Source organism: Colossoma macropomum, unplaced genomic scaffold, assembly GCF_904425465.1.
Source record: "Colossoma macropomum unplaced genomic scaffold, Colossoma_macropomum, whole genome shotgun sequence".
NCBI lineage: Eukaryota > Metazoa > Chordata > Actinopteri > Characiformes > Serrasalmidae > Colossoma > Colossoma macropomum.
The window spans coordinates 4284778-4302688 of record NW_023494792.1 but is presented as its reverse complement, the minus strand read 5'-3'; the positions used below and the strand labels follow the sequence as shown (position 1 = coordinate 4302688).

The 17911-nt window shown below is 38.8% G+C and overlaps 1 protein-coding gene across 7 annotated transcripts in view; it reads left to right on the top strand.

Annotated features, from left to right (window-relative positions):
• The window catches only part of enox2 (ecto-NOX disulfide-thiol exchanger 2), a 262213-nt gene that overhangs the window by 12778 nt on the left and 231524 nt on the right, over positions 1 to 17911 (top strand). For 4 of the 7 annotated variants that reach the window (XM_036575624.1, XM_036575632.1, XM_036575626.1 and 1 more), the window contains exons 1-2: positions 2633 to 2736; positions 15505 to 15606. The gene's annotated coding sequence lies outside the window, so the exon portion shown is untranslated. Of the gene's footprint in view, positions 1 to 2632; positions 2737 to 2765; positions 2882 to 9310; positions 9362 to 15504; positions 15607 to 17911 lie in introns of those variants that run through there. The other 3 variants (XM_036575628.1, XM_036575629.1, XM_036575627.1) reach the window with 3 other exon arrangements.

Sequence of the window (17911 nt, the reverse complement as noted above, 5' to 3'; positions counted from 1 at the left end):
GATTTATTCTAGCTTTCTTGTCCTTCAGTTTGATGTCTAAAGATCACATGTAGACCCACAAAGCAGCCGATTGGCTCCATCCTTTTGTGTCACCCTTGTGATAAACTCTTTCTTATGGTTCTTTGGAAAGACTTGGGCAATTTATTTTCAATGTCACTCACTTGTTCTGATACTGTTGCTTTGTTTCTTAATTTTTTCTGTGTGTGACTTCACGTCCTTGAGCAAAGCCCTTAACTCTAAGTCGATCCTGGGGTGCAGCCCTGCTATGCCATTCTCCTCTCCATAGGGTATGTAATTGAGAAAATTCTCACAGCAATTTTCATGTTGAAGCAAATCAAAAAGCAAGGAGATTGTGTCTGCGACCTAATTGGATGATATCTGTTTACTTTGGGGATGCAGTATGTTTGCTTTATTGCTTCACTTGGTGGTTTGACAGAACCTTGAGAAATTTTGTTTTTTTAAACACACAGTCTCCACTTATTGTTTACTGTTTGCAAGGATGGAAACTGTACTTAAGTTCAAGTATGAGTATTGTGTCAAAATCTTGTGTCAATATCTGGAATTTTATATCGGGAAATATGCAGCCTCAAATATTTTTGAATTAAAGTTAAAGGCATCTACTTTCAAACATATTCAAATATATCAAACTTTTTTGACATAAAAGTTTTCATTGTTCGATGGTATATGATGTGGTAGTGCATGGTGTGGTGACTAACTGGCGATAGTCCTTGCACCAAGACAACTTAGCATTGTTAGCATCACTAGCATATTAGTTTTATCATTTTACAATGGTACAAATTTGGTTGGATGCTGTAATAAAGCCCGTCAATTAAAATGCCCGGGAACTCGACCGACTAGCAAGAAAAAAGGAAAAAATCTTTCAGCTTTTGAGATTTATAATGAGTACTTTGAAGGCCTGCATACAAATATGAAGACAAAAAAGTATGTTTCTCTCTTGGGAGCATGATTGAGTCAAATATTCAGTTTTCAGTAATACTGGAGTAATGCACAAATCCTCCAAAATGAACACAAGTATTGTAACAAAGTACAAATATTACTCTAATATTTTCCACCTCTGCAAATTTAAATACTCTCTACTTGTTGCATCCGACAGTAACAGTTACAGTTACAGTGTGATTGAATATGAGGCCTATATAATGTTATTTTGTTACTTCTCATGCTGATGCCTCGTTTTGGTATAAAACTGATTAGAAGCAATTAAACCTAAAAAATAAAAGGTATCAGTTTTGGAAGAGTTTTTAACATGAAATCTAAGAGAACACGTTAAACTTTTCAAGGTGTTAATCCATCTCAGGAACAATGCGTCATTTTTCACAAGGTTTCCTTGCTGACAGTGGGTTAACCGAGTAACAGGGTTGAAAGTAACAAGGTTGAGTTTTTATCATAGAATTAACAAATACACAAGATGTGGTAGCACCTATACGAATAGTGCAAATATATTGTGGCATTTACTGCTATTAAAAGAGACACTGCTTTCGCACAAGTCATGGTGCTTTACTTTCCAGCTGTTCCGCAGCCATACATAAGCGAAGTTTTTCTCTCTCTAACAACTTGTTCCCTGTCCCAGCTCATCTCTCTCTCTCTCTCTCTCTCTCTCTCTTTCTCTCTCTCTCTCCACACTCACCTTCCCACACCCCCAGTTTCAGACCCCCCTCTCCAAAAAGATAGCAAAATGAACCAAGTGCAAAAAATACTAAAGAACACATAACCCAAAACTAACATAACAAAACATTTCTTGAACATACTGAAATATTCAGGACTTTCTGGTGATCTACTTAAAATGTGTGTGTATATATATATATAAACATTATAGTGGACTGGTGGGAGAGCCAAAAGTTCTGTACACAGGCTTGAATAATGTTTTCTGTTATCTCAAACATGAACATGGGTTGTTTGTCGTAAAGACACGTTACATATGTTTTAAATGTATTGTGTCGCCAGAGCACGCCCAGGTTCCCATGATGCCTTGTTAATACTTGGCCGGGCTGTATTTAGTTCTAAAACAGTAAGTAGAGGTATTTTCTTCCATTTGTTAATGTTTGGTTATGCTAACGTTTAAGCAGGTTGGGTGGGCACTGTGTTGTGGGTGTGTGAGTGTTTAATAACCCCAGGATGCTCTGGCTGAACACGGCGGTGCTAAAGGGTAGACTTTAAGGGTATATTTACTCCTGTTGGTAATAAAAATTATGTTTCTCTCTTGTGCTCTGACTGTCCAGTCAGTTCTAAATAATCTGTAAGCGCAGAGTTATCTACGCTTCTTTTGTATATCCCCAACACTACAGTAAATATGACATCAGTGAGACACAAACGGCATCCCGGTCGTGAAATCACCCTTAAAAGGCTGTAGTAAAAAGCACAACTCTAAAGCGTGTTTTCAGTCCCTGTAGATGTCGCTACGCAGCGTTATTGTTTTTCTCTCTCCACCCGTTTTCAGTCGGGGCACATTTCGATAGGTGGGCTGCTTGTGACTATGACCTACTAACCAATCACAACGCAAGTTTCGAGACCGGGATAACCAATCGTGTTGCAGGAGGCGGGACTTTGTTCGAATACGGGTGGTAAAAAAATAAAACACACACCACGTGCCGTCCTCCAGGTTCCCATAATGCTTAGTGTTTACGTCCCCGTTGACAGCACCGCCGTTGCTCGGCTTTGCCTAGTAACCAACTTGAAGTTCGCGGTGCTGTGCCGCTTTTCTGTTATTCGCTTTAAAAAGTAAGTACTCTAATGGTGTTTATCGGTTACTCCGGCATGCTTTGCCAGCAGAAAACAGCGGGAGACGACATCCTCGTTTTAAACTGCCCTGGTCTTCCTAAAACAGCGCGGTGACCGCGAAAGAGCTGCTCCACTCGTTAGCAAGGTAGCTAACTAACTGTCTAACTTAACGAGCGTGTGAAGTTGGTGGTGTTTGTGTTGTTTGGTTGTTGAAACCGGTCTCGTTTCAGGGGGTGAATGACCACGGACGGTGCTGTTTCTGCAGTTATTTTGCTTCCCTCGCAGGTTGGCATCGGTAGAGTTAACGAGGCTGAAGTTGGCTTCCTATTCGCCAGCGTCTTGTTCCAATTCTGCCGTTCCACCTTAAATAGTGCAGCAGTTTCATTATAGCGCCTGAGACTTGATTGCAACTGCGGCTCCATTTAAGGTGGAACGGTACAATTTGAATCAGAAGCTGAGTTCAGTTTCATGTAGAATTATGGATGAAGGTTTTTTGATTTTATTGTTGCTTTGTTGGCTCAACTTCCAACCAAAGTATGTCTTCTGCGGTCTCTCCTGTCAGAACCTCAACGCTACCTACCCACCTTTCCTTCCGTCCGCCTGCGAATAGCTCAGCTTTATAAGATCCACCCATCCCTGCTTTTTCAACTCCTGGGCTGTGTGGCTGAAACCGGACTGAAAATAGGCATATCTCGCACGAAGAGGCAAAGGCGAGCGTCTGCTTTTGTGTAAAAAGGGAAACGCGAACCTGCACTTCTGTTGTAGGTGCTAAAGCATTCACAGTGTAGGACATCCAGTCCGGTTACATGGCTGAGGCACCAGCGCTGCAGCGAGTTAAAAGCACTGCTGCTGCTGCCTTAGGGCTTCTACATTGTACGTAAGACCATTCAGACGGCCTTTTTAGTTAGTGATCTCAGCTACTTTAAGGTGCTCCCATTGCTGACATATGCGTTCAACTGCGCTTGCATAACCTCCATAGAAAAAAAGCACTTCAAATAGAATGGGGCGCTCTGGAGCAGCCGCTCATGAGCCTCAGCTACAAGGATATAAACCGCCCCCCTCAGTACTGGGCTGTGAGCAGTGGATCTGTGTTGTGAGTGATGGAGATTCATCCAGTACATTTGAGTATTGGCCTTTGAGTGTTGCTGGTCTCAGATGGTGCCATCAGAGCTGCTTCAGTAATGGTCACTTTATAGACAGGCCATTCTTGACTTCAGCTGACTGGATTTCAGAGGTTGCTGTGAGGCTACGTCACCTCCATAGATGGTATTGCATAGTAAATATGTTGAGTAAATTACTTGTAAACAAGGAGTAATAAATAGAAGATACTAATATTTTTTATCCAGTTAACCCGCAGGCAGTTTATTTATTATTACTGACGGTTAAGTACTGCTCTGGGTAATTACTGAGTTACAGGAATCAGTGGTGTACTTTTTGGGCTGGAGCGATAATGTTTCAAATGGGTTTTAGCAGTTAATCCCTTGAATCAAATTACCTTGAGGCACGACCTTTGAAGGCTTCTTAAAAAATAGAAATATGATTGGCAACTTTGTTGAGTCATGCCATTTTCTTAGGTTTGGTTTTACCAGATCTCTCTTAGAAAAGAGGCAGGATTTATTGCCTTCAGATCCTTCTTTTCCAAATAGTGTTTAAAAGGTTCTATATAGCACCAAAATGGTTCCTCTATTGTTACAATTTCAAGCCAAAGAATGCTTTTTGGTGCTATATAGAATAATTTTTAAAAAGTTTTATATAGAAGCATATAAAATACAGTCTCTATCATTCTGGAGGACCCTTTAAAGATGCAAAGAACGCTTGCAGAGTGTTAATGGTTCTATACAGAACCATTTTCTTTACTAAAGAACCCTTGAAAAGCCATCTTTTTTAAGTGTGTACAGTGAATCTACCAGTGCTTGTTTTTTTGAGATCTCAGCCATAGAGTACCTTAAGGCAAGTCTGAAAGCTGGGCTTGTGGCTCATGCTGGTAAAAGTAAGTGAGAATTGTCACGCTGGGCAGGAACAGATTTGACAGGTTTGACCATAAATGTATCACTGAGTTGGGATTGTTTGTCTCCTCAGCTGTCCTGTTAACCTGAGGCTGGATTCACGAAAGCTTTTATAAGAAAAAAATTGCGAAGGTTCTTAAGACAAACGCTAAGAAGTTCATAAGAATGTTCTTAAATAAACGTAAGAAATTCTCAAATATTCTCTTAAGATGATCTTAATTATTTTCTTAATGTTTTCTTGAGTATGATATGATAATTGTGGAGTGACGTATGAGAATGGGCAGGAGTAGCAGAGGCAGTGTCCGTGATAAATTCAGATGCTGACCTTGTCAACTCTTACAGCCTAAGACAAGTATGAGGCCATTGTAAGGTTAAAAAAACATTTATGAACATGATATCTTCAAGAATACCACTTGTTCTTAGAATTATTCTAATGTAAATAGTTAAGAAAAGAAAATAAGATAATTCTTAATTAGTTATTTGAAGAATAACAATTTCTCGTACTTTTTTTTCTTAAGAACAAAGTTAAGAAAAAACACATTTAAAAAGGTTTTCTTTCTTAAGACACTTTCATTAATCCAGCCCCAGATCTTTACTGTTCTGCCGTGGTCCTCAGTACTCTGCTTCTGTGTTCTGCTCTTTCCTCAGATTTTTCACTTGCGTGCATCCTCCATATTTTTAAAGTGCAGAAGGTGGAGAATGGTGCAATGCATGTGTCAGCACTTCATAAACATCATGTCCGTAGTGATTCATGTGAAAAGTTTTGTATCCTAGCAACACATGAGAAGAACACTATCTCTTGCTGATGCGAGCACATGGCTGTCAAGGAGGTTCAGATTCTCCGACCTGATGTGCAGCTGTTTACATGCAGCCTGATCAAAGGCTGGTCTCTTGCTCTTGCACAATCTCACAGGAGGTCAGAGAGGGACTGCACTGTGTGTGAAGTGCAGTGGTCAAGTTGGCTGAATGTTGGATCGGCTTTTCAAGTCCGTATAATCTTAGAAATCAGAGAACGCAGATGTGCACTTCTGAACCACGAACAGTTTTGTTTTTCTCTCTTTTTGCATAGTAATTGGAACTATGTGTATTGTTATTTTCAAAGATTGCATTTTATTTTCACGCATCTGGTTTTGCATTTCTTTTTTTGTTTTTAACTGCGAGGTGTTACTACAATATTCAAACTATACAAGCTGTGAGAACCACCAAAGCGTGTGGGGTCCATTGATGCAGATACGTTTTTGTTTATCCAGCATTATCTTAGAAAAGCTGTTTTGGATTGCTTAGATGGAGTCACAGTTTAAAGTGCGCTTGAGGCTGAGTAATGCATGATTGGTGTGATAGAAGTAATATCAGCCGATTTCTTCTGGCTGGCCTTTATGGAGTTATACATTAATTTCGTAGGTGAAGGTGGGCGCGTTTGGAATGAAAGAAAAAGAACAATTCTGGTTGAAGGTTGAAAATGAAGTAAAGTCTGGGAGAATTTTGTTAAAACTTCGCTTTCCACAGAAGCACAACCTAACCTTCAACCATGACAATAGAAACCATTGTGGTGTTGATTCTGAAGCAGCAGAACACCATTGTCAGTACACCATTGCTGGTGTTCTGACAAACCAAATTACTCCCTGAGGACGCGCAGTTTAGACTGTTAGTGATTTGTCAGAATGAGCTAACGTTACTCTTACAAACATCACTAAAGCTCATTATGTTACATTACTAACGTTAGTCACAGGAATATTCTAAGCCATATCAGTTTCTGTTAATTAGAAGTATTTAAGAGCTACTTCAAAAATCTGTTTGACAAACATTCGGCAGCTCATCCTGCCACAGCAATAGAATTATTATATAACTAACTATATATAACTGGTTAATTAGCTTGAAATACAACTAACATAGTTTTCATGTGGAAGAGAAGCAGTCTGCTTGTCCTTTAATCTGTATTTTGCCTGCAGTTTAATTCATCTTAAAACACACAAATGTTATTGCTGGTATTGATTGAAAAGCAGCAGATAACTAACTACAGTGTTAAATGTAGTGTGTCCTGGAGAAACTACATTTCGTTATTCTCTCAGCACATCTGTGATAAGAAGAAATGACAGAAAATCTCACTTTGACTCTGACTCATTAGAAACCTGTTCACACAGAGCTCGTCTAGTGAACTAGGAAGTTAAAAGGTTAAACTGGTTAAATGATGCTACGGCCTGATGAGCTGTAACCTTAATCTACATATTTATTACTATATCACTTGTTTTTAGCTATTGCCTATTATTTACTGTGGCCCAGAGTTATGAGCAGGCTTAGACATGCAGTCAGTTTACTATTTATACACAGAAATGTTTAATGATGATTCATGTCCAAATAAATCTTTTACTGATTATGCATCGTTACACTTTTGTTGAGCAGTAGTACGCATCATAAATGATCTCAGTTATAGATGAGGAAATTCCACCTCCTTGTTTTTTTGGTATGTGGATTTCATTGTCTTCTAAGATCAGTAAATGGAAGTATCTGCATAGAGGACATCCCTAGGATTACAATGTAGTGTTTTTTTCATTAAAGATTTAGGATGTTTGGCCTCCATTAGCTCTGAGTGTGCCTTATGTATCTGCTCTATATCTCCTGCTCATTAACAATTCTGTGATGCATGCCAGGCTTTAAAAGCTCATCTCAAGATGCCTCACAGTTGAGGTCTACATCAAACCTCGTTTGAAATATTTATTACAGTGTGGGGGCTGGCCACATATCTGAAACCACCTGCCATAGGTTATACCATCATCCTGAGTCTCCTTGATCCGTTAGTTTCATTTTAGGTTTCGTCTCGCTTTAGTGTCTCCCAGCCCTCCTCCCATAATTATTTTTTCCCTCTCCTTTTTTTGCCTTGTTCAAGGTGGTTGGATAACCTTAATAATGGACGACTGACCAGTGCCTGTGCTGAAGAGCCATGTTTGTAACACACCCAATTCAGCCCATCAGTGGTTTGAGAGAAGCAATTGAAGCACTCTAGACTGAAATTGCTCATCTGTAGAGACATTAATAGTATACTTTATTTGATAGTTTTGCTAATGATTGTTTCAGGAAAAGTAGAAGCAAATTACAGTACTGTGCAAAAGTCAGAGACCACACTTCATTTTTTTAATGTCCAGTCAAAACAGCCATTAAGTACAACTTCTTAATTTTTAGAGTCAGCAGAAAACATGTATTCAACAGAGAGTTACACATAAGCCTTAACGGCTCCTACTGTAACAACTAAATTGAACTTGCCTCTGATTCTTGAAAAGAAATCTAAAGGGATCTTTTTTTCCACAAGTTCAGTCTTAGAAGTATTTTAGCAGTTAGTAGAACTTTTTTGTCTATTTTCTTTTCTCAGTAAAGGCTTCTTGACAGCTGACAGCTACACATCCTTTCAGGCTCATAGTGTGGAGTTGTCTTCTCACAGTGGAAGGATGGACAGAAACACCTGTGGATTTTTTCAGATCTGAAGTAAGAATGGAGCTTGATTTTCTCAACCTCTTTCTGACCTCTGTCTCAAAGATGAAAGCTTTAAGTGCTGTTTATCTGATGGGGGCAGTGTTGGTGGTCTACCAGGTTTTGTACAATTGTTCACAGAGCTTCATTTTCTCTTTAATCTTTTAACAATAACAACTCCAGTTTTGGAAAGTCTTGTCATAGAACTCTTTCTTGTCCTTGGACTTTCTCCTTCCTTATGCAAGTGGATTATTTATCTGATCTCCACAGAAATGTCTGCTGAAAATAAATGACTAATTCATAGCTGTTTTGACTGGAAAGTAAAAAAATTGAAGGGTGGTCTTTGACTTTTGCACAGTACTGTAGATGATGAGAACTGGTGACCATGAGCTTTTATTCATTGCTTGCTACATTAGCATGTTTTGCATTTATTCCTTTAAGCTGTTTTCAACTACCTAACTATCATGTATAAAGACTGCCACCTTTGCCATGTTGTATCTAATGAAATTGTTGACTGCAGTACAGTTGTGAGTAGGTAGACAGTGACAGTTTTTATTGAACCCCACTGAGCATGTTTTTCTCTTACTGAAGGCAGAAACCCCCCAAAAACAATAAGGATCTAAAAAGACAGTATTCCCTGAGCACCACCAGAGACGTTTGTGTCATTGTCCAGTTGCCTACAGACTGTAAGGCATGTGCTTTTGTTTCTGTTAATCCAATCTGGGATGTGTTTCTATTTCTTCTGTCTACTTTGTAACACATATAAATTGTGGGGGCTGCAGCAGCAGCTAAAAGAATTCTCCAAAATTATTCTGACTGAGGCTTTAATTGCACGTAGGCCAATCACTGTGAAAAGATAATTCAAATAGAACAGACAAGTAGCACTGTGACTGAAGCAGGTCTGAAACGTGGCCTGGATGAGCTCCGGAAATCCATTAGCTTTTGTTCTTGTCAAATATGCTGTGTAACGCTTGTTTGTTTGTTTTGTTCATGTGTCTCTTTAAATGTTGTGACTGGGCATTTCCAGGTGGCTTATGTAATTTGAACATAATTTGAACACACTGCTCTTTTCTCTCTCTCTCTCTCTCTCTCTTTCATGTCCAAAGCAAAGAAATAGAAATGAACCAGCCTTTTTCTTTTGACATTCCACTGATAAGGTAATCAATGAACCATGGTTCATCGTTGAATGAAAGATGTGTGTGGATGTATGTAGAATATTAATAAGCTTCCTCTCACTGGCAACTTCATTGTTCATTTCTGGCTTTTGAGAAGCTCTCACTTTGATAACATTTGTTACATATTCATTTAACATAGGAAAGAAAGACATGCCGATGCTACCCCTTTTTAAAGGGAAATTTTACTCATGCTTTTGTTCAGCATTGCATTTTTCAGTACTGCTCATGCATGACAAAATGATAAAACCATGAAATAGTCTCGGTACGCAGCAATTTCATATGTGTGCCATCCTAAGGCATGTTTGCCAAACTGTGAGCTTGAAGAGTAAAGCACAAGAATTCTCTGACATGTTGAAAGGGTAAAATGAAATGCAGACCATTAGACACATGGAAAGATCATTTGCTGTGCTGAAATGTCAGTCAGACAAGGGATAGTAATGAACGTGCAGAGTTTCAGATGTCACACTTGTGCAGATGTCTCAAAAGTACGGGTTTGATATATAGGCTGTAAGATAGCAGAGGCAGGGTGCATCTTTCCTGACAGAAATGCACTGGACCATTACATATGTAACCTCTGAGAAGACATTTGTTCACTGCCATGCTTATAGATGGGAGTTTCTTCAGAAATAGCTGGACCTCAGAGAGGTGGGATGGATTAGTGAGTTATTACATCTTTTATTTATGAACTCTGAGGTCTCATAGGTGCTAAATTCCAACTGAACCAAGGGCTGTGCTTTCATTAATGCCTTCATGTTCTTATACCTAACGTGGTAAAAGTCCTGTGATAGTGCTGTGCTTTCCACTAATGCCTTCATGTACTCATACCTAATGGCATAAGAGCTGTGAATTAATGGCTTTTTGGAAATATGGTAAAATGAAGCTTTCCTTGTTGAATTATGCACTGTATTCTTTTCGGTGGACATTAATGGCTGTCACTATTTATTAGTAACTGAGTAATCTATTGACTATTTTGCTGATTAATCAAGTAATTTTGTTTTTAGAAGGCCAAAAAAGTGAAACTAGGCAATAAGCAGCTTTTCAAAAAACAGAAAAGGGTAATCAAAGAAGCCTTCAAGAAAAAAATCACTTAGATGGAATATATTGAAAGCAAATAGGATTTTCCTCTACATAGGTGAGCAAGCAAGTAAATATTTATGAAAATGTTAATATGTTTAAATGCTATTTTAAAGGTGCCAGTTGTACTTTTTGATATCAAGAAAGTTGTGCAGTCCATTCAGCTCAGTAGTCTTTGTGAAGAAGTGTGAATTGTTTTCACAGCAGGTGGTTCTCACTGCTCCTATTTGAGCTCTCACTGCTCGCAAGCAGCTCAACATAGAGTGGCAATATTTTACGCTCATAGAGCCAACAAGGTCCTAGTTCAGGGGTTCTCAACCTTTACCACCTAAAGGCCCACTTGTTGATAGTGAGAAAGCCTAATAAAATGTTTTTTCAAAGTGCCTACACTGAAAATCTGACATATTCAGACTGTTTTTCGAATTGACTTGCAGTTTTCTTCAGAGAACAGTTCAGTTGTTGGGTGCGGGCCTGAGTACAGGTGGAGTGTTCACACCAACAGAACAGAATGAACTAAAGAAAAAGTTTGATAGGTCCACATCAAACAAGGTAGCTGTAAATGGCCCTGTGAAGCTTGTTCATCTCTGGCTGGCTAAGTGTCTGCATCGCGTGGCTGCATGGTCTCAAACACAACATTTAATTAGCCTACTACTGCAGTGTGTTTATTTGTATGTCTCTATTAATATTGATATTGGTCATTGATTTTACCTTTATTACTTGAAGTGCCGTTACCTCAAGTGGACCACAAGAGGATGCTTTAAGACCCACTTGTGGTCCACGGCCCAGTGGCTGTAAGATGCTTCCCTAGTTAATCTGATATCAGATTTATGAATTGTATTTGTTTTTATTAATTACACAATTTCAGATTTCCGGAATGGCCACTAGGTCATGATGCACGTGACGTACGTGATTCATTCCCGTGACGTTACTGAGTAGGATGTCGCGCATGCGGATCATTCCGGGACATTTTCATTCACATTAATGACAGATTTGAATCACTTACCTAAACGAGTGTGAACCATCATGTCAGAGAGATCGGATTTGAGCAAAAAATCGGATTTGAGCAATGAGGCTTGTAGCAAAAATTGCATACGTATTTGTGTATCCATCAGACTTCTTACTTTGGTTTCTTGAGAGAAACTTATTGCTTTGAGAAAGTCCAGTAGGCATACACACTAATTGTCCATTCATAAAAAAATCTAAGCAAATTTAATTGAAAATTTGTTTAATTGAGTGGTCTCGACAACCATAATGGGCATTTATTATTTACACATTGAACAAAAGGTTAATCAATACTGTGAAAGACATCACAGATGTCCTAGTTTACAGCAAGAGTAAAGGTGGCCCAGGTGTTATACTCATTCAATATCTCCTATTGACCAGCAGAAATCAGCAGCTGTGTCTTTTATTGTTAACTGGCTTGTGAATCTGGGCCTGTGTCAGGCTGCCATGTCTGCAAGTTCTCTGGTTCTTTTCCCATGAGGCCCCATGCACACAGTTGTGCTGATTGACTAAGACAAGCTCTGTTCGGTAGCTTTTCCAACCGGTTGGATTCTTAAACTCATAAGTGATGCCCTTCTTGTACTGATGGGATGGATACAAAGGTAGCTGCTGAACTCGTTTTTTGTGTGGTATTGATGTGCAATCAAGAGTTCCCAGCAAAATCATTGCTGGTCCTTGCCATGGCTGCAGTTTATGGATTTGTACCAGTTTGAGATGGATTATTATCTGCTTCCCATATTCTGTTCTCAAAGTTTGGAAATGTGATTAGGTTTAAATAATGAAAGATAAGGTACATACAAATATTATTCTTTTTCTGCTGTGTTGATACTCCAGTGAGGATTTGTAGCTATTTATAAGCACAAAAAAGTAAAATAAATAAATAAACACTGTTTATTTAGTCTGATGCCTTTTTAGTGCCAGACTTGGGCACATATCAAATGAATTATAAGAGCATGTCATTAGCTGTGCTGTTGGCTTGTGTTATTAGAGTGCTGTGTGCTGGTCTAGAAAGTTTACTCGTGCATTTTGCCGTTCCAAGTATATTGAAGTGCATTTTGCGGATGGATCCTGTAGAGCTAACTGGTAGCGTGACACGGTTCATCATAACAGGAGCAGCTCATGTCTTAGATGGCACACATCAGTCCAAACTGATTTTTAGCATGTCAGTGGTGGAAAGTCCAGGAAAGTGTGGAAAATGATATGGCTGGAATCTATTCTTTTTTATTTATTTATTTTCCCCCTTGGCTCCTCTTTTACTGAATACCGTGAAGGCATGTTCTCCTGTACTGAAATTTAACTTAACTGTATAGTCCTCGGATACATACTGTATAGTCAAGAGTTATTTAAAAAAAAGCCTTGTGGTAAATAAGCTGTGTTGCAGGGTCAGACTTGGTGTAAATGCCTCTGCAATGTGGATGAGGGTGAAATTGTTCTAACAATAAAAAAGGGATTAGGGATAATCTGCTCTTAAATTCCGTTGGCCTTTATTCTGCATGCCTTTTACGTTCCTCTCTTTCCCTCTGCATTCTGTGTTTATTGGAGGCTATTGGAGATATTTTAGGGCATCCTTCTTTTATGCCCATGCCTGGTTTCCTACTTCAGCAGCTTTTTTTACGTCTCAGACAGAAAGAAGCCGCTGAACCTGACCTCAGTCGATTCTGTTTTCATATGCCTTAGGCTACGTTCACATACTTTGCAGAGACCATTACAATAGTGAAACAATAGGCCAATTTAGCTGGCATTTCTTTTTCCTTCTTGGCTACTGTTGTTGTTTTATTTGTCCCTAGAAGGGTGAGCAGTGTCTTTCATCATGGAGGACTTTGTTGACCCTCAAGGGCAGTGGGGAAATGAGAAAAGATGTAGATGGGAAAAGATGCCATCCTCACCAATCAATAGGGCTGTTTGGTAGTCTATGCTTGTCTGTCAGAGGAGCCTGCTATCTCTGTCCTGTGCAAAACAACAGACACACTCTGAATATTGAGAATTTGGTGGGGTATGATTCTTGTCCACAAGTGATCTGATGAACAGCAGAGTCTGACTGAAAAATATCAGTTAGCCAGCATTGTTAGTCGATACTGAGGCCCTGAGGATTTATCAGCAGCAATCCTGATGATAAAACACCAATATTTTTTAAAGAAATTCTGCAGAATTAAATCACTGATACGGAAACGGTCATTCATACGTTCTGATGTGAAATGATTACTTGTAGAAAATCTTACTGACTCAGATTTCTTTAAAGTAGTGATGATGGGAACCAGAGTGATCTTACAAATATAATGCAAATAAAGGCATTTTATTTAATATTCAAAATGACCGATGAACCTACACATTTTCTGAGTTTTTATTTGTAAAGTTGATAATGGTAAAGTAGTGGTAAATGTGAGCAAAATGCACTGTCTAGCCATTTTATTAAGTACATTTACCTTGTATCTGCACTTATTGTCCATTTTATCAGCTGCCCATATCAGTGCACTTTGTTATTCTACAACTGGAGTCCATCTGTTTCTCTGCATTCTTTGTTAGTCCCCTTTTACCCCGTTCTTCAATAGTCAGGACCCCCACAGGACCACCACGGAGCAGGTGTTATTTGGATAGTGGATCATTCTCAGAACTGCAGTGACACTGATGCATTGGTGGTGTGTTAGTGTGTGTTGCGCTGGTTAGTTTCCACTTGCTGTCCACTCTGTTAGACTGCAGCAGCACTGCTGTGTCTGATCCACTCGTACCAGCGCAACACATGCAAACCATGTCAGTTTCACTGCAGTGCTGAGAATGATCCATCACTCAAATAATACCTGCTCCGTGTTGGTCCTGACCACTGAAGAATGTGGTAAAAGGTGGCTAACAGAGTATGCAGACTGCGGTCTGTGATTGTAAAACTACAAAGATCACCTAATTGGTAATTGGACCTGATAAAATGGACAATGAGTGTAGATTCATGGCAGTGTACATAATGAAGTGGGTGGTTGGTATAAGCTTCTCTGGGTACTATTTTGGCTTACAGCCCTGCATGTACTTTTTCACCCTGCAAATGTTTTAATAATCTGTATATGTTTTAAAAATACTGACCAAGATCTTATCTCAGAACTATGGTACAAGAACGTCTAAAGCATCAGGGCAATGTATTTGTAACCATATCATGTAATAGTTTTCGCTGAGGCAGGTTTTACAGGCATTAAAAGCTTCAGATGTCTGGTTCACATCACCTCTGCTACGAACAGTTCTCTCTTTCTCTCTAGTTTTCTCTAGAATGACACATAATATAGACGCGAATAATACAGAAATGTAGAACAATCGGGAGAATTCCTCTTTAATGACTCTATATTGTAACAAACAGAAGCTCTGGTGTGAGTACAGCTATTTGATTTGAGAACTGATGAAACAGAAGAGCTACTTAACAAAAACAACAAACAGCTAACAATTCTGGGAAGCTCTGCCAGAGGGGGTTAAGATGTTTCTAAGTATTAAAGATGTTGTTGTGAGTTTTCTGCTGTTAGTAGGAATGAGAACCGGAAATCATATTTGACAACTTATAGTTAGCAATTAGCTAGCAGTTAATTCAGTCATGTGGGTCACTATCATATGAGTACATAACGCACTGTTTTTGTGTGTGAACATTTTTTTTTATTTTCTAAGCTGAACAGAAAACAAAATGCACAATGACAGCATACATAGAAATAACAAATGCTCTCTCACCAATCTTCCTCCCTCCCATCCATCATAACGCACTGTTTAAATAAAACTATCTGACTCTGTTTAAAACATATTAATTTACACTGGCTGATATTAGCAGTTTACTGAATATTTGTCTCCTAAAAATCTGTATCGGTTGACAATATTGGTTCATATTAGCCAGTGCCAAATCAACAGGGACATCAATTATACATTGTATTTAGTAATGTCTGGGGTCTTTTTCTCCATACAGTTTGTATTTAATAGTATGGAAAGTCTAATAATATGTCTTACAGCCATTCATGTGCAATAATCCTCAACACCGGTTGATCCTTTCCACTTCCACACTCTAATTGGCCTCCTACTGTTTATTGCAGAGGTGGACTGATTGAGAAATGGAGCGGTGACCATCCTAATGGTCCCTGAGCCGCTACACCTGCGAAGCTGAGTCACAGAAGTGGTCACGGTTCTTTGAATTGGTAAGTCAGTGCCTTTGGGTTTGGTTCCTGATGACATGCTGAATTTAAGCCTGTTTCTTGTGGTCATACAGTGGCCCCTTTTTCCATGACTTTGTTCTCATGCCAGTCACATTCTTCTTATTGTCTAATTTCACATGGTTGAAATAATAAGCCTTGCTGGCATGACAAGTCAATCTGCATAATTTTGTGTGAGGTTGCCGAGGTCTTTGCATACAATCACACTGATTTGTTTGCCACGGCTTTGTTAAAACATATTTATATGCAGATGAAGACATTTAGCTGGCATTAAATCATAACCACTCATTCACTAGAGGCCTCAAGTTGTGTAACCACTATTCTGCTTCTACAAAATGCCCAGTTTCTCATCCTTTAAGGTTTAACCATTTTTAAGGTGTTTTTTAACGCAGGAAATGGGAGGAGTGGTTGACAGTGTAGTAGATCCCCAAAGGCTTAAACATGGCGACGTTCAAAGACTCATACTCAACAGCCAGGAGCAGAACTTCACACAGATAGACATGATGTAATGTGCACGTGCCTTACCTATTTTTAGCAATGTCATTTGAAATTCTGGTTTAGACTGAAACCTTCATGTTTTCTTAACTAAACTGTGTCTCACCACCAGTTAAATTGGTGTTTGTAAATCTTGTTTTTCAGAGTGTAAAGTCTCAGGCCTCCACATTAAGCATTACAAGCACTGTTTCTTCAGTTCAGCATGTACATTGTTTAACAAATTATAGTCGGAAATGGAACGTTTGCTCTTGTACTGTCATTGGAACGGTGGAACAGGCAGTGTGAGCTAAATACTTGTTTTAGCTACTTTAAAAACAATCCAGATATAGAGGACAAAGAGTAAAAGACAGCTGGCTTTGGAAATTACATTATAATATTTTTAAGCCTTTTGCTGAGGGTGTTATTCATCAAGAACATATTGGCGTGCCCTGGCATAAACCATAAAGATTGATTGTTGATTGGCTGCAAAGTGGCTTGTGCAGTCCCCCTCAGGTGCCTTTTGCTGTTTCTCTGTCTTAGAAGAGTAAGCTAGAGATTTTATTTATTGGCCTGAATCCAGAATCCAGTCCAAGGTGTAGTTAGCTGTCCAAGTGCAGTGTATCTTTCTCTAGTGGGTTTGCACCACATAACAAGTCTATCCTGTCTGGATTAAATTGGACATATGCACTGGATACACTGCAAGTCTCTTGTATGCACTTAAACATGTGTATTCTAAAACGTTTGTAGGAAATTATTAAGGAATATTTGTTTTTACACTTTAGTTTACAGTAGTTCTTTCTGAATGCAACCTTATTTTCTTCTGCTGCATCCATTATATTGTCTCTGCCATCTAGGTATAAAGTACAGTCATGTCTCTTGCTCCTTGTGCAGTTTGCAGTTCTTTTTCTTGAAGAAAGGAATTTCAGATTTCAGCCAGATTATCCACATGAAGCTTGCGCATTACAGACTTGGTTTGGCATCGCTTTTGGAAGGAAACAAGGAATTGTAATCATTTTAACGTTTCCAGGCAACAAATAAACAATATTTTTCTTCTGGAATTTATTTCTTTGGTATTTGTATATTTTCGTTTTTCTTTTCCGACGCTGGTATTGAATTCATGACTACTAGTTGATACCAATACCGATCCAACATTTTTTTTACTTTAAAACCTCTTAAGTTTAAAAACAGCTATTTTTAACAGAAGCACTTCACTTAAGATGAGCATCTATAAGTAAGCTACTTAATCACTCTACTACCCCACAGGAAGAAAAAACACAACTAATATCATCACTTCATGTCAGGGCTCTTTTTTTTAGAACTGTCCCAGAACTGCCCCAAAATATTTAATCAGCTGTCCCCAAGTAAAAACTGACTATGCAAGATAGATGGTTAGAAATGCTTTGTTTATATTAGAGTTCTCACTGGAATTTTTGCGCTGACATATTGCTAATTCCCAAAAACGACAAATAGATAGCAATACACAACATACATGGACACATTCATACACTTAAACAAATACATGCCAGCAACACATTTTTAAAAAAGTTGTGACAGGTGCATGTTTATCATGTGCTGCATCACTTCTTCTTTTAAGAACACTCTGTAAGCATTTGGGAACCGTAAAGACCAACTGCTGTAGTTTTACAAGTTACAAGAATGTTTCCCATTCTTGTTTGATATAGGATTTCAGCTGCTCAACAGTTCAGGGTCTCCTTTATCGTATTTTTTTTGTTTCATAATGCGCCAGATGTTTTCAATGGGTGACAGGTGTGGACTGCAGTCAGGCCAGTTTTGCCCCTGGACTCTTTTTACGGCA